This window comes from Podarcis filfolensis (assembly GCF_964270895.1).
Source record: "Podarcis filfolensis genome assembly, chromosome: 8".
In the NCBI taxonomy this organism is placed as follows: domain Eukaryota; kingdom Metazoa; phylum Chordata; class Lepidosauria; order Squamata; family Lacertidae; genus Podarcis; species Podarcis filfolensis.
Genome location: NC_139611.1, coordinates 75,363,056 through 75,381,686, shown reverse-complemented (window position 1 = coordinate 75,381,686; position 18,631 = coordinate 75,363,056). Strand labels below are relative to the sequence as shown.

Genomic DNA, 18,631 nt, shown 5'->3' with positions numbered 1-18,631 from the left:
TCTGCTGCTTTCACAATGGCTGGGAGGGGACAGTGCAAATGAGGGTTGCCAGGCACGTGAGCGAAAAGCGTGGCACCAGAGGACACGTTGGACCGGACCCACCTGGTATCAAGGTGAGTCACAGGCCAGGATTTCAGGAGGAGATGTTTGGAGCATCCCAAAGGATGGATGGGAAGGCGGAGATGTGTCAGGCTTCAGGAATCCAGCCAGTCTGGTTGGGATGGGAAGGAAAGCTGGAGGAAAGGATACAAAAAGCAAGAGAGAGGGAGAAACTGAAGCAGGGAGAAAGAGAAAGGCAATCAGAACATAAGAAGAGACTGTTGGATCAGACCAGTGACCCACCTGGTTCAGTATCCTGTTCTCACATCGGCCAACCAGATACCTGGGGGGAAACCCACAAAACAAGACTCTAGCACTCTTCCCTCCTGTGGTTTACAGCAGCTGGTATTCAAAAGCATTCCTGCCTCCGACTGCGGCTAGCAGCCATTGACAGCCCTCTCCTCCATGAATGTGTCCAGTCCTCTTTGAAAGCCATCCAAAAAATTTTTAATATGATTTTTATTAATTTTCCAATAAAGACAAATTTATAACATCATTAAACATCAAAAACTCATCACATATCTTTTTTTCTTTTAGACTTCCATCAACATGTCTGATAATTTTCCGTAATTATCACAAATCTTCACATTTATTAATTTATATTGCACTATATATATCTTATCTTACCATGTTGTTTAAACAATATTTCTACCAAATCTTCTTACAGAGCTTCTTGAAAACTTACAAACATTATATCATTATCACAAATATTTTTAATATATTCTGTAAATTTACTCCAGTCTTCAGTGAATCTTTGGTCTCGTCGGTTGCGAACCGTCTCTGTCAATCTGTCCAGTTTCACGTAATCCATTAATTTCGATCTCCATTCTTCAATCGTAGGCATTTCTTCTTGTTTCCATTTCTGGGCCAAAAGAGTTCTGGCTGCTGTTACTGCATACAGGAATACTTTCTGATTGTTCCTTTTTATTTCACCACCTAATATTCCTAATAGAAATGCTTCTGGTTTTTTAACAAATGTATATTTCAGTATTTTCTTTATCTCATTATATATCATTTCCCAGAAGCACTTCATTTTCTTACATTCCCACCACATATGATAAAATGTCCCTTCTTTCTGCTTACATTTCCAACATTTATTACTCACCTTATACATCTTACTTAATTTAACTGGTGTTATATACCATCGATATATCATTTTCATAACATTTTCTTTAATTGTGGTACATGCCATAAATCTCATCTCTTCCTTCCACAATTTTATCCAATCATCAAATTAAATGTTATATCCAAAGTCTTTGGCCCATTGAATCATAACGAAAGCCATCCAAATTCATGGCCATCACCACTTCCCATGTTCTATAGCTGAACTATGCACTGTGTGCTTCCTTTTATCTGTCCTGAATCTATGAAGAGAAGCAATGAGAAGCAAGGCCCAGATTCTCCAGCATCATTCACCACTAGACAACAGTTTTCTTTTGAGGAAGAGCTGTAGCTCAGTAGCCTTGCAAGCAGGAGAGCCCAAATTAAATTCCCTGCGTGTCCAAGTAAGGCGGAAAGAAGCTCCCTGTCTGACACCCTGGAGAGGTGCTGTTGGCGAGTGTAGATGTTAATGAGCTGCATGGAGCAAAAATCTGACTCGGTATAAGGCAGATTTCTATGTCCCATGAGGGAGTCTGACTTTAGGCAACCAGGATGCTGTGTCTTGAAACACAATCAAGTGCATTGTACAGTGGCTTCTCTCTAAATCTGCAGAACCTGCTGCCATTCAAGAAGTGTAGCTCATCATCCCAAGACATCTGAGTTCCAGAGATAAAAACTGAACCGCTCAAACACTGAGGTTGAACAGTTAGAATTATTACAGCTGTTGAAAAGATGAATGTCAAAATCTTGGGGCGTTGATTTACCTCTGGTGGGAATGTCCGAAAGAGGTTTTTGCAATCCTTTCCAATCTCTTCCACAGAGTTATGGAAATAGAACTGGGATTAGTCTTGCTGATTTACAGGGTGCAATAAAGATGTCCCTTTGTAAGAGTTTGATAAAACACCTTCTCGTGGCAGTGGCCACAGAGCTCTATTTACATTGGAAAGATCCATACAGATGTACTATCCACAAGTGGTGTGATCTGAGATACTTTGGCATCCAACCAAGTCATCTCATTTGCGTAAGGACTTCCTACTCCACAGCGGAACTTGCCCTCCTTATTTTCTCCTTGTGCCCCCCCCCTCAAATCTGCTCCAGAAGGTTGGGGTGACCCCAGAATAGATGGGGGTGCACAGAGGGAAGAGAGGGTGAGGAATCTACCATTGCACAAGCAGAAGCCCTTGCATGAATGAGATGACGTTTCTGGACACAACCCAGATTTCACCACTGCAATGAGATGTACTGGATTTCTATTTAAAGTGTAGTAAGCATTTCTAAATGTGTAGCAGTCCATATATAAATTAGTCAATAGTGCAGATTTTAGACCAAGGTTTGGTTTGGTTTTCTTCCCTTTTTTGGTGATTCCTCTCTCACTCGGGAATTTTGTATGGGCCACTCTTGGGGGGGGGGGGGAGATACTTTTGTAGCTCTCCAGTCCTTGTTTTTATCTGCCTGACAAAGCACTCCCAAATAGAAGAGGGAGAAACACTGATCTAAGCCAGCAAAGTTGGATCCTTTCCAGACAACCTCTTTGTTGAATATCCGTTCTAATTTGTTTCCACAGAGTTTGCGGGGAGCTTAGATGATGTGGGCTATCCATTGAACATCTATCCCAATTTATTTGTTGAGAAGTAAGATGGCATGGCCTCAAGCACACTTTAAATTGTATTCTCCCATCACCCTACTTACTACAAAAAAAACCCCACACGTTTTTGAGTGGGGAACAGCAGGTTTGCTGCCCAAGGACTCCAAATTAGCTTTAAATGTGCAACCAAAGTTTGCTGGGATGTCATTGAATCTCATCTGGATATAGTGACCTCATAGCAAAGGCCTTAGAGGTCTGCTTGGATCCTGGTGTGGAGGTGGGAATTGGTCTCATCCCAGGCTCTCTTCCAAGTTCCTGGAAGGCTGTGTGGTCGAGTGGTTGGAAGTCGCAGTCATACAGACTCCTTCTTCCACCTCTGAGATTGGCCAGATCCTGACTCATTAATACAAGGAGGGTTGAGATGACTGAGCCTTCTCAGCCTCCTCTTGCAAGAGAGGCATCTCTGGACCCAACACGAGTCTGTTCTCTGCTTGGATTGGGTGTGCCTGACTTTCCCAAGTTCTCTTCAATAAATAAGCCTGTCTTAGGATCCAAGGGAACACACAGATTGACTGTGGGGCAGTCCAGGGCACATGGCAAGGAAGGTGAGCATCAAGCGAGGAGGAGGGAGGGGCAGCGAATGCTTTAGCAATGCAGATTGATAGGGCGGTGATGACTAAAGGATTGCAAGAAGAATAGCTTTGCCACTTTCCTTCCCCCAGCAGAAAGGAGTCCTGAACTTTGAACACTGGCAGGAATTCAACAGGGGAAGCTGTACTCCGTTTCTGCCCTTACCATGCTGGGAAATGCTTAACCTGTTGGATTTATTGTTGTTGTTGTTTTTCATCTGCTTACAATAAATGCACAGCAACCTGCTAGGGGAAAGGAAAGGAAAAGAGAAAGGAGGTTGCGTGTAATAGGGATTAGAAGCATGCTCTCTGCCTGGCTTTTGAAGACCCCCTCAGGCAAGGGAATTGCTTTCTGCCATGGGCTTAGGAAAGCAAGCTGTGCCAGTTAGTGAATTATAGAGCTGGACGGGCATGCATGGCCCATCCCTTGCTGAAAAGGCAAGGCCGTTTATGCACTACCAGGTCTCCTACAAATCCACCTATTCACTCCTCTAGTTCAGGGATGGGCGGAAGGGAGAGCAGGTTTTCCTGGTAGATCTCTGGGTGATTTGCATGGGTTTCTGACTCTCAGTTGGTTGTAACAGGGGAAACAAGAAAAAGGTACCTTTCCCCCCAAAGACTACAAATCCAGACAGGAGTCCCTAAGACGATTGGATGGTGCCTTGTACACCTCCTTTTGGCAACTGCTGCAGCTGCCAGATCCACCCCCCCACACACACACACTCCTCTGCACCTCTCCCTCTGTCTCAGGCACCCATCCTTTTATTCGTAGGGGCAGCAGCCGTCCAGCCCCTCCTAGCTTGCTTCTGAGGTGGGCAGGGGGAGCAATGACCACTCTTTAGTAGCAACAGCAGAGTCAACAAGGCTCTCTGTTTTAACTTCCTCCCTTCTGCCTTCTAGGAAGGACCAGGTGGGGTCCTCCAAGAGAGGCAGTCTAGGCAGCAGAGCTATAGCTAGGTGATCTTGCGCCCCTGGAAGAACTGTCCAGATTACACCCCCTAGCCACGGACAAATTAGCTCTTCTTTTTGCCTCTCCTCCAACCCCCAATTCAATTTGGCTTCGGCTGTCCCCTGGAAAGTTGTGTTGTGATTGGCTGAAACGTCGTGAGTCTAAGTACGCAACGTGAAATAGTGTGTATTTTGAGTCTGTGAAATTTAAAGAAAAAAGGAATGTGGCAAGGGGAAAAAATAGGGGGAAACAGGGCCCCCACATATCATATAAAGACCCTCTATTTAAAACCTTTTCTTATGAGGCAATAATTGGTATTTTTATTTATTATTAGGGCAACCCTGCCTAGAAGGCCTTGCTCTGAGGACCCCCTTGGTTCTTCCCAGAATGTGCAAATAATTCCATGCCACTCAAGTGAATGAGTCGTTTGCCTGCTCAAGAGCTGAAAACCCAAATAAAAAATTTTCAAATGCAGATTCAGAAAGTGTGGCTTTCAATATGGAGTTTTGCCCAACAGCTGTATCAGAAGTGCAGTGTTTGCTCGACAACTGAAAGAGGAGTCAGGCACAGGAGTTTAAGCTCAATCCTGAAGCATAAGAGTTGCGGCCGTCTCCATGATTTAAGAACAATCACACGTGGTGCAAACCGCTTGAGTGCCGTGTGGTAAAGGCAGGAGCACTTATAATTTTCAGGTTGCAAAGAGACGCACAGCCTGGCATCGCCTATCGCTAATTGGGATTAAAATGCTCCTAAGTGGAGCTCAGGCATAGAATGAAGTGATCAAAGTAGCTAATAGGCATGCCACCTCCCTTGGAAAAGTATTGCATGGTTTCTGTAAAAGCTTATTCCAAATTCTCCAGCGCTGTTTATCACTTGCTGACTCACTTTGCCCCTGAGCTGCTTGCATTCCAGGGGCGCCATCCACCAAGCGCATTAGATCATCCTTGCTCCTAAGCACAGGAGCTGCAGTTGTCCTGAAATGCCGCCCGTATGTTCCAAGATCGTTCCCTCTCTGGATATATTGCCCAAGATAGTTCTGCAAATAGATGGCCCACCTTTTCGCCTCACAACCATCCAGAGGATGATCTGCCCCTTTTAGACGCTTAGACCCATGCTTGCTTCGTCTCAAGCCTAGGAACAGATGAAAAATTTCTTTCTCTTTTCTTTCGGGCCAGAAAAATGAAAGCCCTTCTTCATGTAGAGCATAGTTAAACTATGGAACTCATTGCCACAGGAAGCAGTGGTGGCCACCAACTTGGATGACTAAGAAAGAGGATCAGACAAATTCATGGAGGTCAATGACTACTAGCCACAGTGGCTGTGTTCTACCTCTATTGGGAAAGAGGAGACTGAGAAGAGATATGGTAAAGGTAAAGGGACCCCTGACCATTAGGTCCAGTCATGAACGACTCTGGGGTTGTGGCGCTCATCTCACTTTACTGGCTGAGGGAGCCGGCGTACAGCTTCCGGGTCATGTGGCCAGCATGACTAAGCCACTTCTGGTGAACCAGAGCAGCGCACGGAAACGCTGTTTACTTTCCCACTGGAGCGGTACCTATTTATCTACTTGCACTTTGACATGCTTTCGAACTGCTAGGTGGGCAGGAGCAGGGACCAAGCAACGGGAGCTCACCCCGTCATGGGGATTTGAACCGCCGACCTTCCGATCGGCAAGCCCAAGAGGCTCAGTGGTTTAGACCACAGCGCCATATTTAAATATCTTAAAGGATGGACGATGGAGCGAACTTGTTTTCTCCTTCTCTGGAGGGTAGGACTCGAACCAAAGGCTTCAAGTTACAAGAAAGGACATTCTGACTAAACTTCAGGAAGCACTTTCTGACGTTAAGAGCTGTCCAACAGTGAAATGGACTCCTTCGGGAGGTTGTGGACTACCCTTCTTTGGAGGTTTTTAAGCAGAGGTTGGATGGCCACCTGTCATAGCTCATAGAATCAAAGCATTGTGGAGTTGGAAGGTACTCAGGGGGTCGTCTTGTCCAACTCCCTGAAATGCAGGAATCTTTTGCTCAAGGTAGGTCTCAAACCCGCGACCCCGGGATTAAGAGTCTCATGCTCTACTGTCAGGGAATCAGGAGCAGGAGCACTGGGGAGAGAGGATTGGGAGAGCGAAGGGGAAGAATCCGAGGGCAGCGTAGGGGAGTATGACAGTGGCCCGAGAGATTCCATGAGCTTCTCCAGCGAATCAGAAGATTCCCAGAAGGGGGCGCCGATGGTCAGGGCAAGGGGGGTCCCAGGGGGGATGCACCAGAAACAAGGAGCCAGAGGGGAACCCCAAAGCAGCAGTGGAGGATCGGGACCAGTTTCCCCACCAGAGCGTAGTGGGGGGGAAGAGTCACATGTGTCAAGGGCAGTGTCTCCTCCAGAAAGGGAGTCAGGGCTGACCACGCCTCCAACGGAGGGGAGGTCAGTTGCAGCTAGCCCCCACGAAGGGGGAAGCAGTGACAGCAGCAGTGGAACGGTCAGGAGGAAAGCTGCTGGCTGGGCGCGCGCGCCAAGTTCAAATGTGCAGGCGCGCGGAACAGCAGGAGACCCGGATGGGGAACCAGCTCCTAAAGCCCGCCGGAGGGAGGGAGAAGGCTCAGGGGAATCAGCGGGAGAAGAGGCTAGAAAGGGCGGAACCCCGGCGGGCAGGCGGACCCAGAGGAGGAAGGAGCAGCGGAGAAGGTGGAGCAAGGCTAGAATCTTAAATTGGTGTCAAGGGGGAGGAGACTCAGACGGAGCATCAGTGGTCTGACACTTTAGACGTGGGGCTGCGCGCTGCGGCTCTGGAAGTGAAACTGAACTTCAATAAAGACTTTTATACTTAACAACGAAGCAGCGTTGGTCCTCTGTGAGCTGGGACCTAGGGTAGCTCTGACATCTACCAACTGAGCCATCTCGATGAGATTCCTGCTGTGCAAGAGGTTGGACTAGAATGACCCTCGGAGTCCCTTCCAACTGTACAATGCTATGATTCTGTTATTCTATACTCCCGGGGGCATTATGCCTCTGAGTACCAATTGCTGGGAATCACAGATGGGTGCTATTGTGCCCAGGTCCTGCTTGGAGTCTGATTGGCCCCTGTGAACAAAGGATGCTAGACTAGATGGGTCATTGGCCTGGTCCAGCAGCCTTGTCTTACGTTCTTATGCAGCTGGCATCTTCTGTTTCTCATTTCCCCCCAGTCTTCAGTTCTCTGCAATTCTGCATCATTTTGTGATTTTTTAAAAAAAAAACTACTCAGGACAATTGGTCGGCATTTTAGTACAAATGCCTCTCAATATGGACATTTTTTTGCATAAGATTTGCCAGATTTAACACATCTTTGCAAGTAATCTTCTCCACACAGAATGCATTTTACATGCTTATTTTTTTGAATATGTGCCTTTTTACACACATTTCTTGCTTTGAGAACAAAATTCAGAGAATTGTGCATTTTGAAGGACAGCCGCCTTTCAGATCACATATTGCAAATTTGTCAAGTTCGGCTTCGAATGTGAACTGAATTAAATTTCTCCTCCCTTCCCAGCAACAAACAATATTTACAAGTATTTCCAAGAATTTCAACAGTTACCAACCATTTCAATTTTACAAACACAATCAGCGGCCCTCCTCCTTGGGCTTTCGATGGCCCTTTCAGTGATGGGCAGCCAGGAGCCAAGTTCAGTTCCCATCCATGGTAGCGGTCTGCCATTTTAATTTACCCAAAATGCAATGCCCTGGCCCATTAGATCTATGAAACCTATTCTTGGGTTAAGACCTGGTTTGTGCTGGCATGTTTTAAGCAACATAGCACTGGCATAGCACTGCAGATCGAAACGTGTTTCCTCATGTGCTAAGACGAGAACGTTCTCACACATTTTCTCACAGGCATCCCTGATACCAAATTTAGACCTCGTGTCCCATCAAAACTCCCCTCCCATTAAATCTTCCCCCGCAGCAGACCAAAACCACACAGTAGGCAGGGCGTGTGAGAGAGCTTTAAATAGCCGGTTCCATTGCCAAGGTGGGGCTGGAGGATCCCTAAACAGCTGTACCTGCAGCCGTGGTGGAACGTGGAAGGAATTTCAAATCAAAAGCAGAGACTATGCACTATGGTGCTTTGAGGGAGGGGAAATGCAAAACGTATTGGGAAAAATTCTCCCTCGGCAGAAACTAAACAACTTCCAAAAAACCCAACATGTACTTGGGGGGGGTGATTCTTCACTCATATCCACACCATATATTTAAAACACATGGCTTCCTCCCCAAAATTCCAGAAGTTGTCGTTTATTCCTTGCCGAACTACATTTCCCAGCAACCCTAGGAAACTACAGTTCTCCAGATTCTTTGGGAGAAGGCATGCACTTTAAATGGATGTTTATAAAAGGGCACCCTTGTTATAATGTTTTAGATGCTTGTTTCTGCTGCAGGAAGCCTATCCGATCATATAATTTTGGTGTGTATGTTTTTTAAAAAGTTGCTGCTTTTTATTTGTACATTACAGATCATTGCAATGCATTGTTTTATGTACACCACTTAGGGATTTATTTATTTTTTTAATTAAGCATTGTGCAGATTTTTCTAAACAAATAAATGCAATGAACTCAGAGGTACTTAACAGGATTTCGTCAGCAGAATTTCTTGCCAGTTCATCTGAGGAGGGAACAGTGCAGAGTATTAATCTCAGTGCTTTTTTTTCTAGAAAATAAGGTGCCAGAATGTTCTTCCCTCAGAAGACTCAAACCCAAAAGTCCCATCCTCTTTGCGGTTTGTGGGGGGAGGGGCGGTGTCCTCACAAGCCAGAGGCTTGTAGAGGCTGCTCAGCTGAGGGGAGGGGAGCCTTCCATGCCTCAACTGAGCAATTTAATGAGCCCCCCCCCACCTTTCCAGCTCGCATGTGCCGGAGCAGAAGGGGGGCTTGCTCAGCTGAGGCATGGCTTTCCCGCATGTCAGCTGTTAGTCGGGAGGCTGAAGAGCCTCAACAAAGCCCTGCTGCACCACCAGCTCTTGTGAGGAGACCCTCTCCAAAGCCCGTAGACGCAGTGGTGGCCACACTTGGCCCTCCAGCTGTTTTGGGACTACAGTTCCCATCATCCCTGACCACTGGTCCTGTTAGCTAGGGATGATAGGAATTGTAGTCCAAAAACAGCTGGAGGGCAAGTTTGGCCACCACTGCTAGAGGATGCCCCCCCCCCGGCTCTGAGGAGGGTCTCCTCATGACCTGGAGGCACAGCAGGGCTTTGCTGAGGCTGGTCAGGTCTCTCTCCCTACTTCCAGGGCCCACCTGAGAGGTGCTGGAACACCATTCTGGCACGTTCTTGCTGGGAAAAAGCCCTGATTAAGCCCTGATTAAGTGAATGATCTTTCTTCTGCTGAGGGATGCATTCCCTTGGGATTAATATTTGGGGGCAGGTACATTCCGTACCATCCACGATGTCGCAGCTGAAAACTGGGACATACATTTTCTGGGCCGCACTCATTTTTGGGGGCTGTGCTCTTTCCCAGCCCTACCTAGAGATGCTGGGGTTGAACCTGAGGCCTTCTGCATGCACTGATCTAAGAGAAGGGCCATAACTCAGCAGCAGAGGACCTGATTTCTGCAAATAACTGGGCAGAAGGCTGCAGCTTTATATGTGGGGTTTCCAGATGCCCTTCACTTTACAGGATCTTTCCCAATATCAAATAATAATAATAATAATAATAATAATAATAATAATAATAATAATTTATTATTTATACCCCACACATCTGGCTGGGTTTCCCCAGCCACTCTGGGCAGCTCCTAACAGAACATTAAAAACTTCCCTACACAGGGCTGCCTTCAGATGTCTTCTAAAAGTAAAATAGTTGTTTATTTCCTTGACATCTGATGGGAGGGTGTTCCACAGGGCGGGTGCCCCTACCGAGAAAGCCCTCTGTCTGGTTCCCTGTAACCTCCCTTCTCGCAATGAGGGAACCACCAGAAGACCCTCGGTGCTGGACCTCAGTGTCCGGGCTGAACGATGGGAGTGGAGACACTCCTTCAGGTATACTGGATCGAGGCCGCTTAGAGCTTTAAAAGTCAGCATCAACACTTTGAATTGTGCTCGGAAACGTACTGGGAGCCAATGTAGGTCTTTCAGGATACCGTAACACCATAAATCCTCCAAGGGGAAGATAAACACCTTGCTCATTTGCTACCATGAACCCTTTAATTTGGCACCTGTGATGTTAATGATAGGAAGATACCAGACTGGGAGCAAATAGTCATAGATGAGGAAGCCAGAGATGGGAAAGGCTGTGTTTGCCTTCTTCCCACTCTAGCAGGGCAGGAAGTGGACAAAGAGGTGAGGTAGACCCATGCAAAATCCACTGGAGGAATTTTGCTTGGCAGTTCTGTTTCCTGATCATCCATTGACAATGCAGCTGCTGATTTGTGTTTCCAGGTTGCCCACCAATTAATTTCAGGGTCATCAGTACCTTGCTTTAGGAATGTAAGAAGCTGCCTATAGAGAGTCAAGTTACAGTCCATCCAGCCCAGTATTCTTTACACTTTGTTGTTGTTTAGTCGTTTAGTCGTGTCCGACTCTTCGTGACCCCATGGACCAGAGCACACCAGGCACTCCTGTCTTCCACTGCCTCCCACAGTTTGGTCAGACTCATGCTGGTAGCTTCGAGACCACTATCCAACCATCCCATCCTCTGTCGTCCCCTTCTTGTGCCCTCCATCTTTCCCAACATCAGGGTCTTTTCCAGGGAGTCTTCTCTTCTCATGAGGTGGCCAGAGTATTGGAGCCTCAGCTTCAGGATCTGTCCTTCCAGTGAGCACTCAGGGCTGATTACCTTAAGAATGGATAGGTGTGATCTTCTCGCAGTCCATGGGACTCCCAAGAGCCCTCTCCAGCACCATAATTAAAAAGCATCAATTCTTCAGCGATCAGCCTTCTTTATGGTCCAACACTCACTTCTATACATCACTACTGGGATGTATACACTAAGGCTTCCCAAACTTGAGTCTCTAGCTGCTTGTGGACTACAACTTCCATCACCCTGAGCTAGCAGGACCAGTGGTCAAGGATGATGGGAAATGTAGTTCAAAAAACAGCTGGAGACCCAAGTTTGGGAAACCCTGGTCTACACTTTCTAGATTTCAGGCACAAATCCTTCTCAGCCTTGCCCAGAGATGCCAAGGACCTGGAAACAGAGTTCCCTATAAGAGGGGTAGATTGTTAAGTCATTCTGGGAACTATAGCTCTGGGAGTGGAATAGGGGCCTCCAAACAACTTTCAGCCCCCTTAACAAACTGCAGCTCCCAGAATTCTTTGCGAGGGGGGGAGTCGTGACTGCTTAAAGTGGTACACAGTGTCTTAAATGTATGACGTTCATGTAATCTGGGGGAGCAGCTGTGGCATCTGGGAGGGAGATGCCTGAGCTAGATTAAAAACCCAACTCCTTGCCTCATATCCTGCAGGGAGGAGGCCAAAGGAGCTGGCTTGTGTGGTTATTGTGGTTGTAGCAATAGCAGTTTGTGTAGGTGTTCTGACTCCAACAGAGTCTGGCTGTTGCTGGTCCTTATTACAACCTTATTACACATTTGTGAGCCTGTTTGCATTTCTTCGATACATCCAGTTTGCGGACGCCGGAAGAAAACAGCACATCCCCCTCCCACTTAAAACTCCCACTGGCATACCTGAGAGAGGTGTGGTGCGTATCCAGCCAATAGACAGGCGCGGGGCCCTCTATCTGAGATCTCCCTGGATCTGTGTGCCATTCAGTCAACATTAGCCTGTGGGTAGGGATGCAGGGTTTAAGGGTTGGCACAACCAGTCTGCCATCCCAGGCTAGACTGAGCTCATTACCTATCAGGGAGTCTTTAAATTGTGTTGTTGTTTGTCCTGTGAGTGTGTAGCTGAATTCCACCCCACCTTCCTGATGACAGCATCCTTAAACAGAGTACAGTGACTTCTAAACTTCGGTTTATTGTGGGTAAATCACAGTTTTATTTGTTCATTTCTAAAATCAGAAAGTGCAGGCATCCTGGAGTCTGACAAGGGCAGACCACCAGAGATATGCTTTGCAGAATGAAGCAAATGATGCAAGCCCCCACTCTGCTGCCCTCAAAGTAAGATAAGCACAATAAAGACCCAGGTTAATTCTGTGTCCACAGCAGCTGTTTACCAGCTCCATCTGGTATGCAGGCTGAGACCCTACCTGCCCGCAGACTGTCTCACCAGAGTGGTGTATTCTCTAGTTCTCTCCCACTTGGACTACTGCAATGCGCTCTATGTGGGGCTACCTTAGAAGGTGACCCGGAAACTGCAACTAATCCAGAATGCTGCAGCTAGACTGGTGACTGGGAGTGGCCACCAAGACCATATAACACTGGTTCTGAAAGACCTACATTGGCTTCCAGGATGTTTCCGAGCACAATTCAAAGTGTTGGCGCTGACCTTTGAAACCCTAAATGGCCTCTGTCCTGTATTCCTGAAGGAGCGTCTCCACCCCTATCATCCAGCCCGGACACACTGAGGTCCAGTGACAAGGGCCTTCTGGCGGTTCCCTTGCTGCGAGAAGTGAGGTTGCAGGGAACCAAGCAGAGGGACTTCTCGGTAGTGGTGCCTGCCCTGTGGAATGCCCTCCCAGCAGATATCAGGGCAATAAACAACTATTTTACTTTTAAAAGACAACTGAAGGCAGCCCTGTTTAGGGAAGTTTTTAATGTCTGATGTTGTATTGTTTTTAATATTTTGTTGGATGCCGCCCAGAGTGGCTGGGGAAACCCAGCCAGATGAGCGGGGTATAAATAATAAATTATTATTATTGTTGTTGTTGTTGTTGTTATTAGAATTTTACTAAACTGTTCTCTTCCCTTTTATCAAAGGGAAACGGGTTGTTGTTGTGAAGGTAAAATTGAGAGTGGGAAGATCATCTTCTGCATGACACTTTAACTGATGGAGAATTTTTTTAAAGAAAAGTAAAGAAAGAAGGTTTTTTTGGGGGGGGGACATTAGAAGAGGCCCCAGCTCTTCAGTTTTACACAAGGAAGCGGAAATGGTGAACCGACCTGGGTTGATGGTAGTGATAGTTTCTTCATCAGTCACTTTACCCTACTGCATAAAGTAGAAACAAGCAATATTACGCACCTTAACAGATTCCTAAAAGTTAACTTATTTTGCACGATTTATCCTCCCGGCCTCTAGAGTGGGATGAGCGCACAACCCTAGAGTCTGTCAAGACTGGGCCGTATGGGCAGGGGTACCTTTACCTTTTACCTATCCTGAGCACAGAATTTCAGTTTCCTCATTGCTGAACACGGACACATTAACTTCTGAGGACTGCATAGAATTTACATAAACGAGCTCTAAAAACTTTTTTTTTTAAAATCAGGGTGTGATTTCCGCAGTTAAAACTCCCCCACTCTGCTTTTTGGCTCCTGCAAAATCCCCAGCCTCTGCTGCACCCTGTAGCAGCGGTGAGTTCCACAAGTTAATTATACAGAGGTATAATAGGAGTCTTTACCTGGCATTAGGCATTGACTCACGGAGATGGCCTCCTCCACTACAACTATTATCCATCTCTATTATCTTGCGGTAGCTTGGCGACCGGATTGGAACACACCACAGTGCTGTAGAAAGGAAACAACATGCATGTTTGCTGCCCCAAACATCTCACACTGTGTGTCACGGTTGTCCTGGAAAACACCTGTGGCAAATCGTGGGCGATCCCCATGCTGTGTAAAATGAATGCACCCTCATGTAGGCTGTTAAAGCGGTTGGGACAGGAATCCTGCCTATTTGTTTTCATCACAAAAAAATTGGAGGCCTGAAGAGGACTGGAAATGCCACGACAATCTGGATCCTGCTGCCTGAGCAAGAATTTTGACACACTAATAAATCAACTGTATATATATATGTTAATGTATTGTTGTTGTTATTCTTATTGGATTTCTTATCCACCCTTCACCATAAGGTCCCAGGGTTGCAAAAATAAGAGGATCAGCTTTGACTGTTTCACTGCATTCACTTAACTTCTCCACCCACCATATATTCAAAGTGCTATGATACCACTACGAACAGTCCTGGCTTCCCCCAAGGAATTATGATAGTTTGTCAAGGGTGATGAGAGTTGGTAGGAGTCCCCTATTTCCTTCCCAGAGTTACAGTTTCCAGAGTTCACCAGGAAGAGGGATTGATTGTTAAACCATTCTGGGAATTGTAGCTCTGGGAGGGGAGTAGGAGTCTCCTAACAACTTGTCGCACCCTTAACAAAAGACAGCTCCCAGAATTCTTTGGGGTAAGCCATAGCTATTTAAAGTAGCATCTTAGTGCTTTAAATATGTAGTGTGAATGTGGTCCAAGACTGTGTACACACTACATTTAAAGCACATTCTTCCCCTCAAAGAATTCCGTGGCTTATCCCCCCATAGAGTTACAATTCCCAGCATCCCCTAACAAATTAGAGTTCCCAGAATTCTTTAAGGGAAGATGTGTGTTTTGAATGTGTGTTAAAGGTATAGTGAGTCGCTGGCCACAGGCAAAAGTGTTCCAGGTTGTTTCTGATGTAGACAGAATCAAAATAGGAAAACGTTGATCAGTTAGGTGCTTTCACCTGTTGTCAGCAGGGGCACCGACTTGGGCCTCAGGTTATGGGTGCACAGCATATGCGTCGTGACATGATGTCATATTGCAACGTGCCATGATGTCACACGCCCTGTGGCTTCAGAACCTAACTTCCAGTGGCACCAGGTTCTGAGACCTTGCAAGGCCTCAGGCAGTATCTCCGAGGCATGATTTCCCATGCTTCATGAGGCATGGGAAGTTGTGTCAGGGGCCCTGTGGTGTGGGTGCTGAGCGTTTTGTGGGTGCTTGGGCCCATAGGGCCCTCTAGAGATGGCTCCCCTAGTTGTCAGCCAGCTGACACTGTGGGGAAAGTATTTAATTTTGAACCTACCACTGCAGGGAAAGTTCTTGTGGACTCTCAAGAGCCAGTGTGGTGTAGTGGTTAAGAGCAGTAGACTCGTAATCTGGTGAACTGGGTTCGCTTCCCCGCTCCTCCACATGCAGCTGCTGGGTGACCTTGGGCTAGTCACACTTCTCTGAAATCTCTCAGCCCCACTCACCTCACAGAGTGTTTGTTGTGGGGGAGGAAGGGAAAGGAGAATGTTAGCCGCTTTGAGACTCCTTAGGGTAGTGATAAAGCGGGATATTAAATCCAAACTCTTCTTCTTCTCGCAAGAAGGAAATTGAAGCATCCTTTTTGGTGCACATGGATGGGCAAGGATGGCAGGTGATGCAAGCAGTCAAATGAACACTGAGTCTAAAGGAGTCTCGACCAACTTTGGTGGGCATGGATGTAGAGAGAGTTTTATAGAGAGTATTATTTCAACAACTGTGCCTGAAATTCATCACTCCACATTTAAGGGCAGGTCACAGATGCCAACCATGCTTCCGGAGAGCTCGGTGATAACCCTGCAGGATTCTTCAAAGTGCTGTTTACAAAGCAGACAGAACATTGCAGCAGGTTTTGCAACACTTGTTCTGCCATTTCCCCATACCAGCACACGTTGCGGTTAAAGGAAATTCTTGCTCCAGCCTGGGAGCTTTCACTCACCTCTCCAGACCCCCCACCTGTTCCTTTCTCTCCTGTTAATTCCCTCCCCCTTCCTTGATCCTTCAGCAAAAGCAAAATCGGCATCACCTTTGAAGAGCCCACACGCAAACAATACTAGGCAAGTGCGTGGATTTCTCCATGCAAGCACAGAAAACCTGTAGCGGACTCAGAACCAAATGTCCCTGATTGTTCAGCATTACGAAAGGAGGAACTCGTGCATTTCAAACCGTTAAGATTGCAAAGGCTGAATTCAGAGTTGCAGGCATGGATGGAAATGGTGAAATCCCAACTGTTGACAAGCTACACCTACCAAAACCCCAGATCTACTCAGTCCTGGTGCATCAAGAAGGTTAGGAAGGAAGGTTAGGAAGCTGCACTATAGCCTGCAGGAAAACCTTGGGACCATTTTCAAATAGGAATCTCTAAAAATCCCACCTGGAGGTGCTGGGGGTTGAAGCTGAGACCTTCTGCATGCAGAACAGATGCTCTGCCACTGTTTCTCTCCAGCAAACCCTGGTCCTCAATAGCACAATTAAAGAACTTGGAACTTTGCTGGAGAAGCAGTTCAGGCCTTGACGCGTGAAGCCTCATTTTGTGATTTAGCTTGTCCACCTCATTGCTGCAGTAGCCTGGAGCAAACCACGTCTCTTAGCCTTGGTTCGCTTTGTTAGGGTTGCCAGCAGACTGGAAAAGCAACAAAGCAGCCAGGTCATCTTTGCAAAAAATACGACCTGCAGGAGCCTCTGGGTGTTGGACCACATCCGCACTATCCATTTATAGCTGTATTATACCTCTTTAAACAGCCATGGCTCCCCCCCCCCCCGAGCTATAACACTTATTTATCAAGTCCTGCTTCCCACAATGACCTATTAAATGCTTCCAGGAAGCTCATGAGCAGGGTACAAAGGCAACAGCTCTCTCCCACAGCTGCTCTAGGAAACCACTGTCATTCAGTGGTATATTGTCTGTGGAGGCTCCATGGAGGTCTGTTTGTGGCAAACAGCCATTAGAAGGCCTATTCACCTTAAGGAGTATGTCACCTCCTTAAAGTCATCAGCACACCTTGTGTCAGCAAACATGTTGGGTAAAGAAACCAGGTTGGGCTACATCAACGATCAGGAAACATCAATGGCCAGGAATTATGACAGGTTCACAGGTCTTCCATCCTTGGCCTACAGGACTATGTTCCTGAAAGATTGTCTCACCTCTTTAAAACTGTCATGTTGTGAGGATGCCTGATTATCGTCTTCCAAAGCAACTACTCTATTCTGAACTTAAAAATGGAAAGCACAATGCTGGTGATCAACAAGAGAAGTTTAAAGACACTCTCAAGGCAAATAAAATAAAAAAGTAGTATAAACACTGACAACTGGGGAACACAGGCGGGCAAGCGCTCCAATTGGAGAACAGCCTTTACCAAAGGTGTCATGGACTTTGAAGACACTCAAATTCAGGACGAAAGGGAGAAGCGTGCTAAGAGGAAGACACGTTTGGCAAACCCTCACCATGATCAACTCCCACCCGCAAACCTATGTCCCCACTGTGGAAGGACATGTGGATCCAGAATTGGCCTCCACAGTCACTTACGGACTCACTGTTAAAACTGTGTTTATGGAAGACAATCTTACTCAGCTATGAGTGATCATCAAAGAAAGAAGACCCAGCCGTCTCTGCCCTCTGCAGTTGAGGACCTCCTGCAGAGGACCTCCTTCTATCAGGAGTTCCATTCTGAACAATAAAGGAACTGGGCCTTTAGTCATAGCGACTCCTATCCTCTGGGTTCCCCCAACCCCAAATATTAGAAAGGCATGATCTCTGTTCTTTCTGGTACCTACGGAAGGCCTTCCATTTCCAACAGGCATTTCAGTTAGCTGCTGCACTGGAATGGCTTTTAAAAATATTTGCATTGTTTTATCTGTTGTTTGCCATGCTAGGCAGCTAGGGAGGAAGGGCAGGAAGTAGATTTACTAATTATCACCCAGTGGGCTCCCATAGTATGTTGGGAATGTACAAATATGACGTCTGATGTTTGCGGAGGCTTCCTACACGAGCCTCTCCTCTCACCCCATGAGTCAGAGATGCAAGAGCAGGCTTGCAGCAGTGACAATGATGCTCCGAAGGTAGTGCAAATATTTGACAGCTGCAACGAGATTCTGATCTGAGTGACAGGAAGGAGCCAGCAGTAAATCACTGTTGGAGTTAACTCTTTATTAGCAAGAACACAAACTGCACCGCCTTGGCAGAGTATCAGGCCAAATGAGCACAGCAGCTCATCCCTCGTAAGTTTTGCCCCTGTGGGTCAGTTGCTGAGACTGAAAGTACCAGCCTCTCCAGTTTCTCCCATGCAATCTGAGACGCTGCCTTGCGTGAAGCCAACCTCTCCTCCACCCTCTTCATGCCTCTTCTGGTTGTGGGAGACAAGCAGGGAGGGGAGCCTGTCGCAGGAGGGGGAGACACCCATGACTCTTCAGCAGCCAGACTCATTTCTGCCCCGATTCAGCTTTTGGACTTACTCTTCCAGACTCACTCCACCCCACCCCAGTTACCGCTTCAGCTTCTGACACCACCTCCTCTTTCCAGTCTTCTCCCTCTTACATAGCTGTCCCACCACCAATCCCCAGGTTCTGGGCCTTCTTCCCTCGGGGATTCCCCAGTTGGCTCCTGCCACTGCTCCTCTGTGTCCAACCAGTCCATGACACT

The 18,631-nt window shown here is 46.9% G+C and overlaps 1 long non-coding RNA gene across 1 annotated transcript in view; it reads left to right on the top strand.

Annotated features, from left to right (window-relative positions):
• The window catches only part of LOC310769205, a 126,423-nt gene extending 115,546 nt beyond the window's left edge, over window positions 1-10,877 (top strand). The window contains exon 4 of the long non-coding RNA XR_014551523.1: window positions 10,863-10,877. This is a non-coding gene — a long non-coding RNA (uncharacterized lncRNA). The remainder of the gene's footprint in view (window positions 1-10,862) is intronic.
• Window positions 10,878-18,631: the final 7,754 nt, after the last annotated feature.